Raw genomic sequence first — 5,998 nt, forward strand, 5'->3', positions numbered from 1 at the left:
CCGGAAGCTAAATTGAAGCCGAACCGAGCACCGAAATGACTTCAAATCGAGCGACGGTTCAGTCCATCATTCACTCACTCCTCTCCCATTTGTTCGGAAGAGTCGGAGGATTTTTTGAGCCGATTTACTGCCTTTTTTGGCTCAGGGCGGGCCTAGGGTAAGAAAAAGAAAGAAAACCCTTTATATAGGGGGACGGTTAGACCAAACGAGACTGGACTGGACGGGTTCGAACGAAGCTATTGAAGCCGAACGGACGATATGATTCCATCGGACGACTGTCAGTCATATATCATATACTCTCCATTTGTTGGAAAGAGTCGGAGGATTTTGAGAGGCCATTTATTGCCTTTTTTTGCTATTTTAAGCGTTCGCTATTAGGAACTAAAAAAAACTCGATATTGTGTTCATTGAGTATAACATGTTCCCTTATTTAGTGAGTTTCTGAGAGTTATTTTTCTAAATATCTTAAGGAGACTCAAACTACTACGCGGACAAGCTTGCAATAAGATCGCTGCCACATCTCGATGCTTTAGCTAAAAGATCAGGATTTTTCACTCAGTTTTTAATATTCAAACAACGGTAAGGCATAACTGGCACCTTGAACTACATATTACAAATGCTCCGATGCCGGGAGATTGAAGAATCAAGAACGGGTCATTCAATGTCCCTTACTCAGATAAAGTCGAGAATATATCTAGTATTCAGTATTTCCTATAAAAGAACGAGATAATATATTTTGATGGGAGCTGTTATGGCATATAAAATTGCTTTTAGGTCCTTAGCACAGTTCGGCATAAACCAACGAACCAACGAGGCGACGAGATCGACGAATCGCACGCAAGCGACAGAATGCATCCATACGTGTTCGAAATCAAGCCAAGTGTCAAAGAATCAACGAGTCATCCAACCGAGAACAGACTCAGACGAATCATGATCGAATCAAGGTCAGTTTCGGACTCGAACTCAGAAGCGGATTTACTGCCAAATCAGGAATCCAACTCACTGCCAAATCAGATCAACAAATCAAAGTTTAAGTCAACCGAAAATACGGACAAACGAGACAGCGCAAAACCTCGGAAAACCCACACCTAAGGGGGCTCGGCTTAAGCCGAGCCACCCATGGGTGGCTCGGCATAGTGCCGGCCACCCAGAGGTTGCCGACGGCTTGGATGTTGGCCACACGTGCACACGGGCACAGTGTTGAGAGCCTATAAATAGGCCAAGGGGTTGTTCATTTGAGAGGGTTGGAATTTCAAGAGCCAAAACTCTGCCGGATTGAAGAGTGAACTCAGAGCTTTGAAGACTTGAAGACTTGCACGTACAGATCTGATCCTCGGCGAGCACCTACGTCAGAAAAGGCAGGATTTCAAGAGGAGGCAAAGAACAGATCTGAGATCTACACGATATCACACTCCGGATCTAAGCTTGGTCTTAGATCCCGAGATCTGAGCGATTATTCCCTTGGTGGACTAATCCCTCCCGGCTATTATTCCCTTCGTGGAATAATACCCGTATAATCATGTAGATCCGACCGGATCTAGATCGCGCGGTGGTCCACGGATTAACCCCGGCGTCGGCAAAGAACCCACAAAAGCGAGAGACCGCAAAACAGGATCTCGCGATTCGTTCGACAAATAAGGAAAGTTGTAATTTTTCTTTTTTTTCTTTGATTTAATTGTAACCGGATCTAAAAAAGACCGGATCTTTTGTAACCCAAGATGACAATTATTTCAATGAAGAAGAAAACCATTTTCCCCGCGAACACCAGTCTTTGATTCTAGCGGGTGACGGGCCATGAGATCACAGATGGCTTGCCTTTTGACAAATTTCTGCGACATGAAGTGTATATCGTATTGGGATAGAAAAAGTGCCCATCTTGCCAGGCGCCAATTTAAGGACCCAGGTTTGTGTCATGAAGACTCGGATGGAATTCATCCGGGAGATGACATGTATGGTTTGACCGACCAAGTAATGTAGCATATTCTGAATTATGAACGTTAGGGCCAAACATTTTTTTTCGGCCATGCGATATCGATGTTCAGCTCCCTGTAAAGTTCTACTCAGGTAATAGACGGCTTGCTCATGGCTATCATCATCATCTTGAGCTAAAAGTGTGCCGAGAGAGTGTTCCATTGCCTGCATGTAGATCAAGAAGGGTTTCCCTGAGACCGGGGCCGCCAAAAACTGGTGGATTTGACAGATAAACTTTGATCTCATCAAAAATTTTCTGGCAAGCTTCGTCCCATACAATGGACACACCTTTCTTCATCAGCTTTGAGAAGGGCTGACATTTACCCGAGAGGTTTGTGATGAACCTACGGATGTATGCCAGGCGTCCCTGCAGTCCCCTCAATACTTTGAGATTTCTGGGTGGCTATAGCTCCTGGATAGCTCGCACTTTGTCGGGATCTATACGAATCCCTTTCGTTGTGACTATAAATCCGAGGAATTTGCCACTTGACAACCCCAAAAATGATTTTGTAGGATTCATTTTTAGTTGGTGAGATCGCATTAGCTCGAACATTGTCTTTAAATCTTAAAGATGATCGTCTTTGTTGTGACTCTTCACAACCAAGTCATCTACGTAGCATTCCATTATTTTTCGTAGGTGATCTCTGAAAATTATGCTCATGGCGCGTTGGTACGTTGCGCCTGTGTTCTTAAGTCCGAAGGGCATTACTGTGTAATAGTATATTTCTAATCGCCAAACTCGCTTGCATGCTTGACTCGCCCACACGAGTCAGGATCATCCAAGTGACTGAACTTCGCCTGCTTACTCGACTCGCCTGCACGAGTCAAAAGCTGAATTCTCCCGCGATAGACGAACTCGCTAGGGTACTTGGCGACCATAATATCACGTCCAGGGATGAGCCTTCCTATTTCCTACGATGTGAAGGGAAGGAGCACAGTACTCCGAGCCCATCAAGCAGTCATCCACGGTACGAGTAACCAGTCAAATACATGCAATCACCAAACTCGCCTGTATGCCTGACTCGCAAGCACGAGTCAAGATCATCCAAGTGACTAAAATTTGCTTGCTTACTCAACTCGCCTACACGAGTCAAAAGCTGAATTCGCCTACGATAGACGAACTCGCCGAACTCGTCAAAGTACTTAGCAGCCACAATATTATGTATAGGGATTGGCCTTCCTGTTTCCTGTGACGTGAGGGGGAGAAGTACAGTGCTCCGAGCCTATCACGCGGCCGCTCACGGTACAAGTGAGAAGCATGGTATCTCCCAACAGTACATGGTCACATCCCATGATTCAAGGGAGTGACCACGTCGTCTCTCCTCTATTTAAGAGCCTCCCCTAGCCACAGGAAAGAGGTTCATAGTTAATTGATTAATCCAATCAGTTAGCTGGACCATTAGCTCTTAACTCTCGACTGAGTTGACAACAGGCTCTTTGCATGATCCTTGCACTATAGCACCTTCTCCCAGCTTTGGGCCTTGACCACCACTGAACTCGGAGACTCGAACTCGACCAGCATGAGCTTCTACTACATACTGAAGTTCACCAGCAACCTAGATCGAATCGTCCAAGGGAAGCAGACTCGGTGCGAGAACCGAGCAAGGTGTCCTATCGCTACCAAAGTCCCCACGTTAAACAAGGAGGGTCTTCCCTCCGCTTCTATTATAATTTCAATTTATTAGTTTGTAATAAGCTATTCTTATCAACACAAGCAAAACCCCCATTTCGGGAAATCAAAATTTACACCTACAGAAGATGACGACCATAGTGGGAGAAACTATTTCCTCAACCGAAATGGTGGTAGCGTAGTTCGACAAGGTTGTTGTCGGGATGACCATGGAGTCCCTAGAAATCGAGTTCGACCAAGACAAGTACGAAGAGTACTTGTCTTCCTCCTCCTCTGGTGACAATGCATCCCACAAATGCCAAGGAGTTGTGCGTAGAGGCCGACCTCAAACGGTCAAAGCCTCCATGCCTGAGGACTCCATCTGAGTCATGACAGGGGAGCCTATTCCCCCCGAATTAATCGAGGCTACGCCAAAGGTCAAAAGCACAGGGTAAAAGGCTGCCAGATGAGTCGCCAAACGACCCTCACAGACCCCTGCTCAGAAAGAGATGGTGGTTCATCTTGGCGCAGACCACGCCGTCATGGTCCACAAGGACGCTCCTCTCTCTAGAAGAGCCCGCCAGCGGTAAAGACAGGTCCTCGCCCAACAGGAGGCCCAAACTTTCACCTCATATGATGGCATGAATTATTATTCGGGTCTGAAAAGTGCAAGACAGAGGAGCGGCCTTCCCAACACTAGTGGGCTCGCTAAATCAGGCGAACCCTCGCGTTCAGACATGCTTCACTCTGACCGTAATATCCCCCGTTTTTATGGGTCTGGTATTTCTGACAAACTAGGCCACTCAGGCGAACCAATCCAAATGGGCAAGCCTACCCACTCAAGTGGATTTCGTTTCTCGGGTCACATTCCTGATGCAAACGGACTGCCCAGAGCAGGCGAGCCTACCCGAGCAGGCGAGCCCTCGAAATCAGGCGAGCCTCACCAAGTCCACTCGACAGGTGAGCATTGCGAGTGAACAGGCCTTAACGACAAAGGCAGAGCAGTAGGCGGTACCTCACAAACTCACCTACATGAACACAGGGTCGAAGTTCGCCCGCAGGCAAGAACTCGCCTGAGCGTGAAGACTCACCAATTAAGGAGAACTCGCCTAACTCCAACACCTAACCATTCCACCCAGTGCATGTAGGAGAGTTCATTCAAACCTCTCTCGTGCGATCGCTTGGCTGACCCCTCTGATGTTGGGGGTTGTCGCTATCCACCCGCGAAAGATCTTCGGGGTTACCTAACTCGCAAACGCACCATACATGAAGCGAATCCTTAATATCACTACGAAAGGCTTATCCAAATAGTACTCGCCGACTGCCAGTGTGTAAGAACGACGAAACCTTCGGTGTTCGAAAGGCTCACTCAACGCCCTTCCCAACCGAGATCTTCTCGTCAAAGGCGTAGCCACCAAAGAAGGTGCGCCATCGATTATTTAGAACTCTCGTCCGCTACTGTTAACATGACGGGGAAGGGTAAAAATATACTTCCAGATCCTCCAGACTTGGACTCCTTCCTGTGGCCTAGTCACCCGCTGGTTCAACGCGAGCGTGATGGTATATTCCTACACACCCACAGTCATACGGGAGTAAACATCCCGCTCGACTATGCTCTCCCAGCACCCCCTTCCGGGGGTGAAGAGGAAGTTTACTCAGCGGAGGCCACGTCCCAGACATCACACTCGAGTCACGGCGATTAAGCAAGGGTGCACATGGTTGAAACCTCGAGTGATCAGACGATCGCTCAAAAGTCTGAAGAACATCAGGTCGCCATCGAGTCCATAAGAGACATGTTGGAGCAACTTCTAAACAAAGAAGAAAAAGAAAGTCATGCGTACCCCACGGAGGCCAGCGGGAGGCAAGGAATGTGAACCTACTCCTAATCAGATGACTAAATAGGAGGATAATGCTGAACTCCTGTCGGATCACTCCTCAAAGTTGTCGGTGGGAATGTCGCGCTCTGGGGGTATCACCCGAGACAAAAGATTCGACAAGTTCCAAAGACAACTTAATGCCTTAAAGCTCCAACAAAACATGAACAAACTAGGGGTGGTCAGGCCGTACCCTATCGAGTGGGATATGGTCCCCTATCCGGCAAAATTTAAACCCATCAGTTTGGTACAATTTGATGGTAAGGGCTCCCCTTCACAGCACATTTACTACTTTATGGTTCAGACTGGATTCCTCACCGCGAACGATGCCATCCTCACCCGGCTATTCATCGGCACCCTCAAAGGGGTAGCTTTCGAGTGGTTCCGCAAATTGGAATCAGGCTCTATTAAGTCATAGGCTGACACAGAAAGACTTTTCTTAGCCCGTTTCTTCGATGATGATACCGAGGTGTCAATGGCCACCCTCCTAGCCGAGTAGCAAAAGAAGTCGGAGTCGGTCAACGACTTCGTGAAGAGGTTCAGG

This window comes from Asparagus officinalis, unplaced genomic scaffold, assembly GCF_001876935.1.
Source record: "Asparagus officinalis unplaced genomic scaffold, Aspof.V1 AsparagusV1_Un224, whole genome shotgun sequence".
In the NCBI taxonomy this organism is placed as follows: Eukaryota; Viridiplantae; Streptophyta; class Magnoliopsida; order Asparagales; family Asparagaceae; genus Asparagus; species Asparagus officinalis.